At 42.4% G+C, this 17,903-nt stretch overlaps 1 protein-coding gene and 1 long non-coding RNA gene across 2 annotated transcripts in view; one reads left to right on the forward strand and one right to left on the reverse strand.

The window, feature by feature from the left end:
* ABLIM1 (actin binding LIM protein 1) overlaps positions 1-17,903 on the forward strand; it is a 230,724-nt gene that overhangs the window by 26,614 nt on the left and 186,207 nt on the right. The gene's annotated exons all lie outside the window — the stretch shown is intronic.
* Positions 12,371-17,156, reverse strand: LOC125437909. The gene is made up of 3 exons (XR_007245277.1): positions 17,057-17,156; positions 16,815-16,956; positions 12,371-13,077 (listed from the first exon to the last, which is right to left on the reverse strand). It is a non-coding gene; the product is annotated as an uncharacterized LOC125437909 (long non-coding RNA).

Here is a 17,903-nt window from a genome sequence, read left to right on the forward strand (position 1 = left end):
TTTCTGATCTGTAATTGAGAGTTCCAATACAGAAAACAGTGCAACATCCAACAAAACTAACGTAAATCTTAATCTTCCTAGATATGTTCTGGTTAAAATCTGAGCATCTGTAAACTTAATTCAACTCCATTAAAAGTGTAAAACTTTTACTCCATTTTCTGGCCCTTCTCTAAACCTTATACAGTAAGTCAGTTTAACCACTGAAACGGTCTGTTTCACCCCTCTTCTTTACAACATGACAATGTTGGGGGGCACCTAAAATACTTAACAGTTTACATTGTAATCATAAATAGTTATTCCCTTCAAAGCCCATGGATTTAGAAGGGTATCACTCTGTTTTGGATTTTATTGCCAGAGCTGTTGAAGGAAACCCACTGATAAATTCAAATTATTCTTACTCTTTGCTTTCTGTTCAATAAACATTTATAGCCCTGTGAGAATTGCTTATCCAGCAACGCCCTCATTTATTCAGCAGCTGTTGATGAAAGCCTTTGTGGGATTCTAGGTGTTCCAGGGCTAACACTATGTCCTGTGGGAGCAGTCTTGATTGATGTGACATTTGTTACCCCTCTGCTGCATTGCAGCTATACTGAGTATTTTGTATCTCTGGCCACTATATCCTTGAATTATGTCCAGTGGGGTTGAGGATAGGATCGTGTCTAAACTCTGCACCAGAGGTGCAGCTGTTCCACTGTGTCATTATGCTGGCATAATGCAGCAATCTTGATATCACACTGCAAGTGCAAGGTGCAAAAACATCTTGTTCCATGTGCCATGCAAATCACAAAGGATGATCACAGTAGCATAAGTGATGGATGTAAAGCCAATTGTCCACCTTTTATTCTAAAAGAATTCTTGAATCATTCTAGAGTTTATAATGGGCAATAGTGGTTAAAAGCAGGTGGATTCTAATCTGGAGAACCAGATTTGATTCCCCACTCCACCTGAGTGGCAGAGGCTTATCTGGTGAACAAGATGTGTTCCTGCACTCCTACATTCCTGCTGGGTGACCTTGGGCTAGTCACAGATCTTCAGAATTCACTCACAAGGTGTCTGTTGTGGGGAGAGAAAGGGAAAGGGGTTTGTAAGCCCCTTTCAGTCTCCTTACAGGAGAGAAAGGTGGAGTATACATCCAAACTCTCCTCCTCCTCCTCCTCCTCCTCCTCCTCCTCCTCCTCCTCCTCCTGCTGCTGCTGCTGTTAGGATAGTACGGAAATTGAAGTAATTACCTTGTTACAAGACTCGTGTAATGGTGGTTCACTTACTAGACCATAGAAAAAGCTGCTAACTCTGGTTTGGGAAATTTCTGGAGCTTTAGAGGTGGATCCTGGGGAGGGCAGGATTTGTGGAGAAAAGGTTCCTCAGTGGGGTTTAACGTGGCAGATTCTATCCTCTAGAGCTGCTGTTATCTCCAGGGGAACTGATCTCTATCATCTGGAGATCAGTGGTAATTCTGGGGGAGCTCCAGGCTTTGCATGGCAGTTGACAACCTTACCAGATAACCAGGGTCTTCCCTGTCAAATTGCAGCCCTGGATGTGACTGGTAGGCAGAGAATGCTCAATCAACAAGGCTTTGCCATCTGATGAATATAACCAATGGAGGCAGCAGAACAGATTAGGGATGGCATGACATTGGTCATGGGTTAGGGAGGGTATGAGGGTGGGCAGGCCTGGCAGCAACTTCAGGCAAGGGGCAGAGGTTGCTATTGCCACCATTGCCAACTTTGACTTCAAGATGGCAGTTGGCATTCTGAGGTGGCCAATGGGGACGAAGTTTCTGAGGTGAGGTAGAAAAGCTTGAGGCTGCCTTTTGCTCTCTAGCTGACTCTCAGCAAGAAGGGGGGCGATCTCCTCAAAGAACTGTTCTGTCTCCCTCTTTCATCTTCTTCCTTCCTCCATTTCCTCCCCACATCCTGCCCTCTCCCCCCATCTCAAGCTCCCTTCCCCCTTCCAACCCCTATGACAGTGAACGAGGGAGGATGCAGGGGAAAAGATCTGAGGATAGAATTCACACATTATTTTTAAAGACTTTATTTAGGGTTTTTAAAAAATAAAATTGGCTAAAGTATCAAATACCAGGAAGGGAAAAAAAGTCAGCCACATGACAGTAATGAAGTTAGAGGTTGTGAAAGTGAGGATCTATGCAAGGTGAAGTGGCTGAAAGAAATGCGGAATTTATTATTTATTCTGGTCCTCTCCATTAGCCAGGCAGCAGCAGAGCTTAGGGCTCTCTTCCACCCCTCTGCTCTGCTGAGTGAAAGATTTATAATGAAATTCACACCAAATCTCTTTCTGCCTCAGCTGCTTCTCACCCACTTCCTTTCTAATTTTTCCTATAAAGTATCCCCAAAATTAATCTGCTTTAGTGAATGTAAATTAAACAGAAGTCCTGGACCAGCAAGGCCTAGTGGTTAGGCCTAGTGAACCTCTGATAAGAAAACCTTCAGCCCTGCAACTCATAGCATGCAGTCATTCAGTTTCCTGTATATTAGGTATTTTAACTGAAGGACCTCTCCTCAGTAATGAGGCAAGCACCCTTGGTACTGAAGTTGGTGTGCAGAGGATATGCAGAAAGGCTTGTGGCTATCCTATGCCTGTGGCTATTTTTTGGTGGCTATCCTATGCCTGTGGAGCAGGCTGGCAGAAAAGGTCAAGGCTTTTTCCAGTGAGACTATATAACAGTTATTCTAGGAAGCTTTTGGGGCAGCCTGAGCCTAGGCAAAGAGGAAATGCCTTGCTAGTGAGGCTCAAGTATTTTAAACAGCTTTTTAATATGGTTTAGGCATTGTATATATTTTTCTTTAATGTTTGTTTATATGTATGTGTGTGTGTGTGTGTGTGTGTGTGTGAAATGCTTTTATATACATGTGTGTGTATGTGTGTGTATTATGTATATATGTATACATGCATAAACATATATTTGAACATACACATGTTATTTTTATGTTTTTATATTGTTATCCCATGTGTGTACATATGTGTGTGTGTATACACACACGTATGTATACATATATACACAGGTGCTTTTATTTATTTATTTTTATTTATTTCTTTGAAATATTGATATACTTGTCTTTCTCTGGTGTATAAAAGTGCTCCACAGGATTTAAAAAATCATCTTAACTTAAACTTAAGACTCAGTCTAAAAAATAAAATCAAAACTGCCAGGCTATCAGAGGTGCAGCTAGTGGTTATTTAATGATACTGGCCTATCCTTGTTTAGAAAATAATATACGACCCCATCCCCACTGCCAAGTGCAGGGAGTTAAGTTATACTTGGGATATTTTGATTAGGTTATCTCAAGTATTGTAATGATCCCCTGGCTGATACCCAGTCCTGAACTGAGGTATACCATCCCAAGCCCATTGACCTCAATGGACTCAGAAGAGTGTAACTCTACCTAGGATTGTACTGTTAGTTTTTTTATTTTGTTTTAAAGGTTCCTTTGGCAAATATGACAGCTGATTACCACATATCTCCAGATTGTTTTTCTGCTTATGCTGGGACGATACTTCTGATCAGGGGCAAACTGTGGGAGGAAAAAACAGCCTTAGAAAATAGCACTGTTCCTCCCTCTCTCCCCTCCCCCCCACCCGCAAAAGGAAGGGAAAGAAAAGCCCACCCAGCCAGCCCTACACTGTACAGGGCTTAGCCAAGCTCCTCCTTCCTTATGCTATGCTGGACTAGGACCACTGGCTCACAGTGGTTCCTGGCTGCTCTTGCTTGGGACTGGAGAGGTCCTGGCATGAGGAAATCCTCCACGAGCCTTTTCCTGGTGGCCTTAATGGTCTACCCAATTTCTGAACAGTGAAGGAACAGTTTTGACAGGATGAAGGAAAGGCTGAGAGGAAGATTTTCCTCTACTGCTTAAGCTGATTTGAAGATGCTTTTGCTCATGTGTTTTAATAATTAGCCTCCAGTTATTTTTCAAAATAAGCTGACAGCATTCACTGCGGCATTTCTGTAACAAGAGAGGGTCCTGCTGGGAAGGAATCTCTAAATTCATTCTTCCCTCTTCAGAATAAAGAGACTTCTGTGATATTGTAATGAGGCACAGCTTAAAGTTCGAAAGGAAGCTCTTAAAAATCTGAGCAGTGCAATGGGCCATGGCCACTCATAAGATATATTTTCTAGACATGATAGATTAGTTTAGTCACTTTGAGCACAAAGGCCCATAAGCAATAGCAGCCTAATTTAAAGTGACATCCCAGAATCCTGGAATTATCCCAAATCTTCTGGTATTTTAATTCCCTTACAGCTTGTCCAGAAGAGTGCTGCACTGAACCAGCAAATGGTGGGGAGAGCTCAAATCCCAATTAAATTTAGTTTAGTGTATCTTATGGGCCATCCTTCCCCAGAAGGACTCGGGGTAGCTTGCAACATGTACCAGCACAATACAAATCAACAAAATCAAGAATATGCCTGTGGTAATTTGGCACAGTTCTAAAACTTGAGGGATAACACACCAATAACCTCCCTTATCGTACCAAGTTGCATCAACAGGGAGAAAATAGGATGGAGAAGGGGAGGAGGAAAGGGGGGTGGGAAGGAAACTGGCCAGATGGATGCTGTTGCAGTTCTCAACAATAAGCCTAGTGGAATAGCTCTGTCTTACAGGCCCTGAGGAACTGTAATAGGTGTTGGTTACTGTGTTGGTTTCTGCAAAGATCATTCTGGCCTGTGCTACCTGTGCTGATCCTTCTGCTAGTCCTCAGCTGACTACTACTGGACCCCTCAGTCTACTTTTATGGGTTTCAAGGAGTCATGTATTCATCATATATCTTTCTCTTAGCTCTTTTTGCAATATTAAAATTTAATTTTAACACAGAGTCTTTTTTGAGAGCCATCCTAAACTACACCCTGCTGACTCTCAAGAAGATTCTTGCCTGGAGACCTCTTGGAATTATAATTAACCTCCAAATGACAGAAATCAATTGCCCTGGAGAAAATGGCAACTTCAGAGGGCAAACATGACGGCATTATATCCTGCTGAGGTCTGCCCCTTCCCAAACCTTGCCTTCCTCAGAATCCAGACCCAAATTTCCATGAAATTCCCAACCTGAAATTAGCCACCCAGGTGCATTAGTATAGTGTCATCTGGAGCTTCTGCTGCAGCAGATCCCACAACATCAGGGGAAGGCTAGCTTGGTGTTCCTCCATTTCTGGCATCGTTTGGTACTCTAGACTAGGGCTGCCTAGTGGTCTGAAGTTTATCTTCTTTACATATTTCTTTAAATAGTTACCAATTCCAGCAAGGTAGTCTATTGTAGCTAAAATTACTGGGTGATCATAAAGAATAACAGATGTAAACAAAGTCACACCCTTCTAAGACAATTGACTTTGATGGACTTAGAGGGATATAAGTCTATTGAGGATTGCACATCTATGATAGCTTAAGACACAATTAGTCATAAATCTGGATGTAATCAGTTCTCAGTCAGCTGACCTGTGTACATATACAAAGAAAAAAATGAGAGTGCATTTTGCATTTCATAACTACATAATCTCATGGTTTAGCATTTCTCTCCCACTCTTTGAATGTCTGTGTGCATTGGGTGCATGTATATTGTTTGCTGACTGAAAACTCACACGTCCAATAAATTGGGCTATGCCCCATGAAAACACAATCTAAAATAACCCTTTTAAAGGTACCAGTTCAGATTTTGTTTGCAGTACTGAGTATCTGTAGTGCCCCAAAGGCCTGCAGTTTCCAGAAAAACACAACTATAGGCTGCAGCTGATGGAATGTCTCTGACTGCTGTTTGCTGATAAACATTTTCCTTCTCAATGCAGTAATCCCCACACACACATGGCTGCCACTAGTATGTGGCGCTTCATGCATATTGCTGGGCAATCTGGTCTTAATAGCTTGCTCCCATCAAGATGCCAGATTTATGCCATGTATCAGCTATTTGCTGAGACAAGTGCCAACCCCCTCTCCCAGGAACAAATAGATTGTCTCCCCCGAGCTCCAGCTCATTTGGCCTGGCGCCTAGAAGGTAGTCTCTGTTGCCAAAGCTTCCCACTTGGGTCCAGCTTCTTTTGTTTTTGTTGTTCTAATTAATAGTCCAGTCTACAATAACATTTTGTTTTTACAACAGCTTACTTAAGCTGTTAAAAAAAGATTCTGTGTTAACTTAAATATATGAAGATTCACATGGTACTGTCTTGAGAATTGTAATGGCTATGAGATTTTTAAAAAACCTAATACATGAACAAAAATAATGTCATAGAACGTTTGTGATCTCATGTACAGAAATCTGTTTTCCTTCTAATGCTGTTATGGATTATTTGTCTGTTGAAAACAATTCATTTAATTTATAAGTTTTGGTCTAGCCATCTTCCTTTCTGCCCTTTACTTTGTTTCTAACGCATATTTATTATGTCTGTCGCAAGAATATCACAAGCAAGTAGCACTCCATGTTTTTATTTGTCCCATGTACAAAAGTGAAATCACACTGCATCTAAACCATCTTCTGTTTTAAAATAGGGGTTTTTAAATGGCATGTAATCAGTTTGTTTTACTGAATCATGTTTTTCACAGACATTGGCTTTTGTGTAGCTCTACCTAATAAAAGAAAGAATGCTGCTTTTGAGAATATTCCAAGAAATTAGTATGGATTTTGCACATTTTTATTTAGTTTCGTTATAGGTCACAGTCTTGTTCCAATGGTTTCTGTGGCTGTTAACAAATCAATTTTTTAAAATTACAAGAATTAGAATGTAGGCGTTAAAATATAATTAAGCAGCAATAAAAACACAAATAATATCAGTGGCATTAGATAATTAGCAAGATATCGATCCATTCTGTACAAAGGCATTAAAACATTTGCGAAATGTTTTGAAACGAATTTTTTTCATATTTTTTAATCCTCTTAGCTTTGAAGACATCTCCCTCAAAATAAAAAAGGAAAAAAATGTTCTTCAGCCATTAAACACACTATGCAGCAAACTGAAATCAACCTTTAGTTAAAGATATGCTGAAAATTTAAATCTAGGTTTGAAGCTTTAAAACCAAGGCTAAGGTGGCAGAAATGGTGACTTGGTAGTAGATTCCTACAATCTACAGTTTTTGAAATAGTTTGAAGCAAAGCTGATGGGTGTGGGATGGAAAAAAATCTAGTGTAGGTGTGCAACACAGGTGCTGTCCTGCTTTCCAAAGTTCTGATAGCATTCCCTGATTGAGCTATATCTGGAATAATCCATTTGACCTTTAGATGCTTCGGCCTCCAAAGAATTTTGGAGTGTATAATTGGAGTTCCATTACACCAGACATTTTGGCAGCTTGGTCCTATACCCGTTGTATTAATGGTCTCCCAGCAACACAGACAAATGTCCCTATAGAGCTGAAATAATACCATGGCCTGTGACAATCCACTTGCATAAGAATAGGAAAGGCAGGGGCGTAATGCCCATTGGGCAAAGTGGGCAGCTGCCCAGGGCATCACCTTGTGGGGGGCATCAAAATGCTGGGTTCATTTTTGGGTATTTTTAGTGGTTTTCCATTTTTGGCCTGCAGGGGGTGCAGTTTTTAGGCTAGCGGCACCAAAATTTCAGCATATCATCAGGAGACTGTCATTATGCTACCCCCCAAGTTTGATAAGGTTTGGTTCAGGGAGTCCAAAGTTATGGACTCCCAAAGGGGGTGCCCCCATCCCCATTGTTTCCAATGGGAGCTAATAGGAGATGGGGCTACAGTTTTGAGGGTCCATAACTTTGGCCCCCCTGAACCAAAATGCACCAAACCTGGGGGGTATCATTAGGGCAGTCTCCTGATGATACCTTGAAAGTTTTGAGACTGTGCCTTCAGAAATGTGCCCCCCCCCCAGCCTGCAACCCCCATTGACAGCAATACAGAAAACTTAATGCAGAACAAAGATTCTTGGGCAAATTTCTGGGATGTTCTTGCAGGGGTGCAGTTGTGGACGTATCAGCACCAAACTTTCAGGGTATCATTTGGAGACTGTCCTGATGGCACCCCCCCAAGTTTGGTGCAGTTTGGTTTTGGGGGTGCAAAGTTATGGACCCTCAAAAGGTAGCCACGATCTCCTTAGCAAAGAATGGGGGATGGGGCACCCCTTTTGAGGGTCCATAACTTTGGACCCCCTAAACCAAACTGCACCAAACTTGGGGGGTGCCATCAGGACAGTCTCCAAATGATACCCTGAAATTTTGGTGCCAATACATCCATAAATGCGCCCCCTGCAGGAACATCCCAGAAATTTGCCCAAGAATCTTTGTTCTGCATTGAGTTTTCTGTATTGCTGTCAATGGGGTTGCAGGCTGGGGATTTTAACTGAGAAGTACAGTCTCTTCAATCTCAAGATCTCATCAGGAGACTGCTCCTTGATTATACCTCTCTAGGTTTTGGTGCATTTTTTGGTTCAGGCTGGGCCAAGGTATGGACCCTCAAAACTGTAGCCCCATCTCCTATTAGCTCCCATTGGAAACAATGGGGATGGGGGCACCCCCTTTGGGAGTCCATAACATTGGATTCCCTGAATCAAACCTCACCAAACTTGGGGGGGAGCAAAAGGACAGTCTCCTGATGATACACTGAAATTTTGGTGCTGATATGTCTTAAATGCACCCCCTGCAGGCACCAATGTCCTGGTGCAAAATTGTTTTGGTCGTGGTGGAGTGGCCGCCCATGGGGGGGGGGGGGGCATCCAACTCAGGTTTTGCCCAGGGCTACAGTTTGCCTCGTTACGCCCCTGAGGAAAGGTTAGATCTCTGTTACTGGTCCAGCAAATTTTAGACATTTGCTGATACTATTTCATCACTTTCATTGATGAGCAGTAAATGATTTTGTTACACATGGATTAATACCAGTATTGGTTTTCATTCTTCAGCTAATCTTTGGATTACCTAAATACAAATTTTGATTTGCGTATAGAAATAAAGTGCCAGTTCGATGTTATGCTATAGTTTTTCTACAAGTGCATATAGTGTATTTAATAAGATGCTGGCTGCGATGTGTAGGAATTGTGCTCTCCTTGAAATTATGAATCAGACTTTTCTATCCATATGAACAGGAATGTGGCCTTTTAGAAAATCTCTACAAGTCAGTCACCATGAATCTAACCCAGAACAGGAAAACATAGTTCTGAACCAAACAATATATTTGTGCCTGTAATGCTTTGGAAGACCACGGAACAACACAAAACATTGGGCTATGTTTGAACATTCTTATCTGAAGTGTGTTTTGGGGTATAAAGGTAATATTTAAAACTTTAGTTAGTACATTGTAGAAAAGTTAAGGGGTGGCAATATCCTAGACAACCACTGGGTGGAGATCAAGAACTTCAGATTTGGGGGGAGGGGATGCTCATGGGAGGAATGACATGGTTGCAGGGGTGTAGCTAGGGTAAATGGAGCCCGGGGCAAAATCTGAGTTTTGCGCCCATTTGGGCTGCCATCCACCTCCCCACCAATGACCAAACAACATTTTGCACCAGGTCATCTCTAAAAGTCACCCACATTGCATTTTCATAGAACATGCCCCAACACACAAATCTGTACACACGCAGGGCTCCCTAGTTTAAACGACATTGAATGGTGCGATGCTATTTTTTTGACAAGTGAGAGGGAATCCAACTCTGAAACAGCATCATCACTTTTTAATGTTTAAACTTTTAATGTTTAAACTACAGAGCCCAGATTCTCCCACTTTAAATCCACCTTAAGAGGGGATACTCTGGGCTCCCTAGTTTAAAAAAAAATAAATTGAAAGTGATGCTGTTTCAGGGTAGATTCCCCATCCCCAAACTGTGCATCTCATTTTTCAATGTTGGTTATTAATGTAGTTCTTCTGGGGCTGTGTGGTCGTGGTCCTATTGGTAGTATCTTGTTCCTAATGTTTCAACCTGCATCTGTATTGGCTGGCATTTTCAGAGGTGTATCACAGAGAGAAGTCTATTATACACTGTGTCCAACAGCCTACTCTTATAACAGACTCTCTCTCTGTGGATAACACTTCTGAAGATGCCAGCCACAGATGCAGGCGTAAAATGTTAGGGAACAAGATCCCTATCAGGACCATGGCTACACAGCGCCTGTAAAACTCACAAACTACCAGTTGAATCTTGGTTTCCTTTGAAAGCTCCTCTCAACAATACTTTTAATGTTTTTTTTTTTTTAATCTAGAGTCTAGATTCTCCCTTTAAATCCACTCCAAAGGAGGTGGGATTTAAAAGAGAGAACCTTGGGAAAATTTGAGGGAGTGCCTGTTAAAGGGAGCAATGTTTAAGCTAACAGTACCAAACTTCTTTAGGCTATCTTCAGAAGACTCTCCTGATTAAAACCACCCAGGTTTAGTGAAGTTTTTGGTTCAGGGAAGCCCAAAGTTATGTAATGGACCCTCAAAAGGGTAGCCCCATCTACCATTAGCTCCCATTGGAAACAATGGAGGGATGGAGCACCCCTTTTGGGGAGTTCACATAATCTTTGGATCCAGGCTGAACCAACTCCTCTCACCAAACCTGGGTGGCTTAATTTCAGCAGGGAAGACTATCCCATGATACTCACCTTAGGTTTAGTGAAGTTTGGATTCAGGGGATCCAAAGTTATGGGACCCCTCAAAAATGGTAGCCCTGCTTACTATTAGCTCCCATTGGAAATAATGTGGAGTATGGGGTCACCCATTTTGGGGGGTCCATAGCTTTGGACCCCCTGAACCAAACTGCACCAAACTTGGCTGGTATCATCAGGAGAGTCACCTGACAATAGTCTGAAAGTTTGGTGCTGCTAGCCTAAAAACTGCGCCCCCTGCAGGCCAAACATGGGAAAAACCCTGAAAAATAGAAAAAGCCACTAACGAACCTGCAATTTTTGCGCCCACCACAAGGTGGCGCCCGGGGCACTTGTCCCCGGATGTCCCCATGGTAGCTACGCCTCTGCATGGTTGGTCTTCCTAGACCCGTGGTGGCGAACCTTTGGCACTCCAGATGTTGTGGACTACAATTCCCATCAGCCCCCGCCAGCATGGCCAATTTACTTTTTGACCCTGAGAAACTATCTGCTAGGGTTGCCAGCTCCTGGTTGGAAAATTTCTGAAAGAAGAAGAGTTTGGATTTTTACCCTGCCTTTCTCTCCTGTAAGGAAGAAGAAGAAGAGTTTGGATTTATATCTCCCCTTTCTATAGGAGACTCAAAGGGGCATACAATCTCCTTGCCCTTCCCCCCTCACAACAAACACCCTATGAGGTGGGTGGGGCTGAGAGAGCTCTGAAAAGCTGTAACTAGCCCAAGGTCACCCAGCTGGCGTGAGTAGGAGTGCACAGGCTAATCTGAATTCCCCAGGTAAGCCTCCACAACTCAAGCGGCAGAGCTGGGAATCAAACCCGGTTCCTCCAGATAAGAGTGCACCTGCTCTTAGCCACTACACCACTGTAAGGAGACATCTTACTGTAAGGCATCTTACCAACTCCTTTCCCTTTCCCTTCCTCTTCCCACAACAGACACCTTATGAGGTGGGTGGGGCTGAGAGAGTTCCAAATAATTATGAGTAGCCCAAGGTCACCCAGCAGGCCCAGTTCTCCAGATTATAGCCCACTGTTCTTAACCACTGCACCATGCTGGCTCTTTGGGTGTGAAGCCTTGGAAAGAAGAGGTTTGGAAGGGATAAGGACAGAGGATGATGCCGTGGACTCTACCCTCCATAGCAGCAATTTTCTCCAGGGAAACTGATTTCGGTCATCTGGGGATTCGTCATAAGTCTAAGAGATCCCCAGGAGGCTGGCACTAAGGAATTCTATCCAATATATAGGCAGGCATGAGGGGGTGGGGCAACAGAAGGGTGAGGAAATTGGGAGGACAAATGTTAGCAGGGTGACAGTGAAGGAACGGGCTAATTGATTCTCAAAAATACTAAGACCTACTCCATGGAACCACCCAAGCCAAACTATTGTCTGGATGTAGATAGGGAAAGACCAAATCCTGACCCCCCCCCCCAAAAAAAAATCACCTTCCCTTCCCCCAACAAGTTCCTGCCAAAATGACGGTTTTAAAAATCTGCACGGCTAGTCAATTTCCAATGGTCAATCAGAAGTCTTGCTGGGCAAAAGCCCCTTCTGAGCCTGCCCCTTTCTTAAAACCCTTGGCAAGTGCCAGGAAAGGCATTGGTGCACCATGGGCACCACTGATTTAGACAAATGTCTCTCAAGTTCAAAGCTAGGCCTTGATGGACATAATGAAACAATATGTATCTCAGTTTACAGTATTAATTTGAACTCATAAACACAAACAGTCTTTTGCATTTTGCCCTTGGTTGTCAAAAGTTACATGAGTTTTAACATTTGGTTTTAAGGGCTGCTTCAAGGATGAAGATTTTCCAATATAGATACAACTTCAGTGCATGGAATTAACTGTAGAGAGTTTCTGAGGATGCTGGACTTGATCTCCTTTATTGTCTCACTAGCAGGAAAGCCCATTTCAGAGTGCAGTGAAATGGGCTCTAGCTGGGGGAGGGGAGAGTGCAGTGGCCTTCCCTGCCCTCCCTCCAAATGTTCTCCTTCAGGGGCACCAGCCATGATGCCATATAGAGAGGGAGGGGCATGGCTTCCTGTTGTTCCCCTTCCTCTTTTTACCAGGCTCTTCCACTCAGTTTGGCTTAATCACTTCCCTCCCCTCCCCCCCCACATCGCTGTCCTTCCAGTCCCATCAGCCTGAAGGGAAGTGATTGTCTGCTTGGCCTCAGCTCAGCGGCCTGCCCTGCCCTCCCCACAAACTGTTCTCCTTCCAGCTGTGGTGGCCTGAAATGAGGCTGTCATCCCTCTACCGCTGGCTTTTGTCAAATGAAAAAGAGTGGGAGGGAGCCGTGCTGGTCTGTCACTGATACAGAAAGAGAAGTCATGGCAGGGAGGTTGGACAGGGGAGGGGAGAGGTGAGGATGTACCTTCAACCAATATGTGCTCAGGGCAGTTGTGCGCACCCATTGGTTGAGGATGTGTGCACCTTGTGTGCCCATTGGTTGAGAGTTTGTATACTTTGCATGTTAGTCAATTATACAGGGTAAGATAGGCAAGGCTCCTGGAATTTAGCTACTGTCCTCTGTAAGCTTGTCTGGTTTGATCCCAGCTGTAATAAAAAAGGAATTTTTTTTAGTTCACAGGCATAACCCATATGAACTTAATGCGTTCAGCCATAATGAAACCATAATAAAACAACAGAGCCCAAGGACAAGATAAATAAGATGGTCTTGTAGCACAGAAATAGTTCACCAGGATAGTATTTCTAACTTAATCCAATCAAGATTACTTTTCGGGTGCTCAAAGTTATTCCAAGGCAATTTCAGGGTCTTCTCACAGAGTGCTGTATTTGTTTTGGGCAGGACTCTGAGCATGCCTATTTCTAGGTGCAAGGTGTATTCATTGCAATACACTTCAGCAGCCTGGGGAGAGAGCCAATTGTATTCCTGTTTTCACTCCTCTCTCTCTCTCTCTCTCTCTCTCTCTCTCTCTCTCTCTCTCTCTCTCTCTCACACACACACACACACACACACACACACACACATTCTCTCTCTCTCTCTCTCTCTCTCTCTCTCTCTAAGAAAGGAGTTGCCTTGTGTGAATTAATTAAATCTTTCTGATCTGAGACTGGAGCATTTTATTGTACTCTGTGTAAAAACTTGCAGAACTTGTAAGGTTGCCAACCTCCAGGTGGGGAATGCTTTAAATGAATTCACATATCCAGGGCCTGATGAACTATATCCCAGGGTATGTAAAAAACTGGCAGATGTAACTTCAGAACCACTTGATATAATCTTTGAGAACTTCTGGAAAACAGGAGAAGTCCCAGCGGACTGGAGGAGAGTTAATGTTGTCCCCATCTTCAAAAGGGGAAAAAAAGAGGACCCAAAAATCTACCAACCAGTCAGCCTAACATCAGTACCAGGAAAGATTCTAGAGCAGATCATTAAGGAGACAGTCTGTAAACACTTGAAAAGGAATCATGTGATCACTGAAAATCAATATGAGTTTCTCAAAAACAAATCATTCCAGACTAATCTTATCTCTTTCTTTTGATAGAGTGACAAGCTTGGTAGATGAAGGAAATGCTGTGGACATGATATACCTTGATTTTAGAAATCAAGGTGCCCCAAGATATTCTTGCAAGTAAGCTGGAAAAATAAGGACTGGACAATGCAACTGTGAGATGGATTTGTAATTCATTAACAGGCCGAACACAAAGAGTGGGGAAACCTCATTTTCATCCTGGAAAGAAGCAACTAGTGGAATGCCACAGGGTTCTGTCCGGGGCTCAATGCTATTCAATATTTTTATCAATGACTTGGATAATGAAATAGAAGGTGTGTTAATCAAATTTGCAGATGATACCAAATTAGGAGGGGCAGAGGAGGAGTGCTCACGGGGACTGTGGGGTCACATGTTTCCTGATGCACTCCAGCTGGTCACATGGGGGCAGATAATTGCTCCCCACACCCTTCCCCTCATCCTGGCCTACCTTCAGTCAGCAGAGCCCCACCAGGCTAAGGTAAGTGGGGCGGGGGGGGGGGGGTTTGGCGCACGGAGCAGGTGTTGCCCCGAGAGCCATTCCCCCCCACCCATGCCTCTGAGGAGGATTCAAGATGATCTGGACAGATTAGAGAGCTGAGCCAAAATTAACAAAATGAATTTCAACAGAGATAAAGGTAAGATTCTACACTTAGGCAGAAAAAATGAAATGCACAGATATAGGATGGGTGACACCTGCATGACAACATGTGAAAGGGATCTGGGACTCTTAGCAGATCACAAACTGAATATGAGTCAGCAGTGTGATATGGCAGCCAAGAAAGCCAATGCAATTCCAGGATGCATCAATAAGAGTATAGTTTTTGGATCAAGGGAAGTAATTGTACCACTCTACTCTGTATTGGTCAGACCCCACCTAGAGTACTGTGGGCTCCGCAATTTAAGAAGGATATTGACAATCTGGAATGTGTCCAGAGGAGGACAACCAAAATGGTAAAAGGTCTGGAATCCATGCCCTACAAAGAGAGACTTAAGGAGCTGGGGATGTTTAGTCTGGAGAAAAGAAGGTTAAGGGGGGACATGAAAGTTATGTTTAAATTTGAAGGGATGTCATGTCGAAGAGGGCGCAAACCTTGGTTATACTCAGCAAAGTTCTCGAATCCATCACAGCTATATTTGTAGAAGTTAATTTTAAATTTTAACTGTTTTGACAGCAAAAGACCATGACATGGGAGTACACTGACCCATATGAATGTTTGCATTCAAATGTGAATATGGCTATGTACCTGAATGCACATTTCAGTAAGAGATCAATGTTTGTTCTCGCTGTAGCCTTGTCTGATTGGCTATATGCTGCCATGATATATGAAATATACGCTAGTTTCTTTGATGAGAATGTGTGTGTGTATATTTTTGGGTTTCCCCCTTTTCCTTGGCAGCAAATCCTCTATCATACAGCTCATGCTGCCAAATGTTTATTCTGCTTTTTTTCTTTGGTGCCCAGTCAAAGGAAAGCAGTTAGTATTGGTCAAGTTTGCCAGCTATGTCTTTCTGTGGCAAAGTATAAAGAAAGATTACAAACCACCTTGTTGTCAATCTTGGAGGCTTAAAGAACTAACAACTCATGTGCTACTCCCAGGCCTCTCATTCACAATAACAGAAAGGAGTTTAATTTGGGGTGATATGTTTGTTGGTTCCAGGGTTTTGGAGGTACTGTAAATAATCTGGAACCTTGACTTGAAAACAAATCCCAGCAGAATTTGTGTACTTATTGTTCTTTCTTTCTGTTAGATAACTGAAGAGATATGCAGTTTGTTCTTTGTGGTGGAAAGTGCTGTCAAGTCACTTGATACAGGGTTTTCAAGGCGTTTAGAGGTGGTTTGCTGTTGCCTGTCTCTGTGTGGGTTGGGAGACCTGGTTCATAAGATTAGAGTTTGCCACCCATTCACTGGAAAGAAGGAATCAAACCTGGTTCTCCCTATGAGAGTCCACTACTTTTAACCATTATGCCATGATCACTCTTAGTTTGTACTTGCCTTGTACAAAATGCAAGGGAACGTGGTCTGCATGGATATTAAAGACCCTCTTTCATTAATTAGCATGGCAGTACTTTCAGTGAGAGTTTGATCAATCTGCCTGACTTCTGCATTCCCAAAGAGATAAAAATAATAAATAAGGGATACAATTCGACAATACAATAAATAAGGACTTTGTAAAAAAGACTAAATTATTTCAATTATTCTTTTTAACTTTAAAATCTAAGATAAAGATAAAGATAGGAGAAAAAGACAACCAAGGTTGGTTTTCGAGTGGAAGGACATCGGGTGGGAAGCAGTCCTAAGAAACTGGAGGTGGAGCAGGGGGAGGTAATCAGGGAAAAACCATCCAAGCTGCAGATTGACTCTTAACCTTAGAAACTACTAATTGGAACTGAGCTAATCAATAAACTGGGCAACCTCAGCATCTCTTGAGTGGTGACTTATCATTGACCGCGTGGGGCTTGGGGCCCCTGCCTGTAAGGTCATCGCAGCCTCAAACTCATGCAACCAATAACTTCATGGAATCTAGACTGAAGGACCATCTATGCTCAGATATGATTCTGGCCAGGCCTTGATATGCAGTAATGTTCAGAAAAATTCAACTCATGTTAATCTTCATGCTTACATGAATATAATTTTTTCAATAATAGCAGAATATAAAAATAAACAACAAGACAGTAAGACAGTAAGATAGAACAGTAAGAAAGAAAATATATTTTCTAACGTAAATCTGAGCATTAGAGGGCTAATACATTTATATAGATGATATACTATAAAATAACAGGTTCTAATAATCAAATACCTTCTTCTTTAAGTGCATACACAGGAATTTACAGATCTCTGATTTGATTCCCTTTTGATTTTTTTCTTTCTACTTTGTTCCTCTGTTCTGCCATTTGGGACTTCACTTGGCTCGGGGCCTATTTTCATTGTGGAGGTTTGACCTGAAATATTAGAAACCATAATATAGAATAAAGTTTATCCTTCCCTGCAAACTTTTCTGACCAGAGCATGGCTTAAATGTCTAACATTGAAATGACACACCTTTGACTCCCCAGTCCTTCTATTCATCTTTCTTTTCCATTTTGTTCTCCCCTGCAGCAGTGTTGAGTAACTCCAGGTAGTCAGCACTTCTGCTTGGTTTAATTTCCCAATCTAATAAACAGGGTGATTTTACTTACTTGACAGGGGAAGAAGGTGTGTATGTGTCCACATGACTCAGGGAGCAGGTTCATAAGGATTAATTCCATTACAAGTGCCAAATGCTTTTGGTGATTAAAAGAAAACAGCAGGGAAAGGCGTTGCATCATATTTTCTTTTCAAAAAGACTCAACCATTTCTGACCGCCCCAACTAAAACTTGGACTAGAACTTGATTTGAGATCATAGCCATCTTAAGAGGGCTTTCCAACTTCAAAGATGTGACTTCTAGATAGGTTTGGACCTCACCATCTCCCTATTTTAAGAAATTAAGTAATAGCTTGCAGTGAGTTTAAATCATATGTAGAGCGTTGAAGTAACAAGGAAATTACATTACGGAATAAAAGGGAGAAGGCTGAAGCATGCAAACTTGAAGGAACTTAAATATCACAAGTTCTTTAGGAAGGAGGATAGTGAGGGTAGGAAAGTAAATTTAAAATTTTGTCAATTTTGTACTTGTACGATTTCAGCTTGGTAGTAGATGTGAGGAAAACAAATGCAGCATGGATGTTTGCTATGGATTTTTGCCGAGTGAATTTAGCATATATTCACTTGCCCATTTTAAAAATAGATTCATACAGCATAAATCTAGGTCCTCAGAGGATTCACCATATGGAAATGTGTCAAATTAAAATATTCCTGTGTAAAACAGACCCACGTCAAATCTCATCTGCCGATCATATGGGAGACAG

Source organism: Sphaerodactylus townsendi, linkage group LG08, assembly GCF_021028975.2.
Source record: "Sphaerodactylus townsendi isolate TG3544 linkage group LG08, MPM_Stown_v2.3, whole genome shotgun sequence".
Lineage (NCBI taxonomy): Eukaryota > Metazoa > Chordata > Lepidosauria > Squamata > Sphaerodactylidae > Sphaerodactylus > Sphaerodactylus townsendi.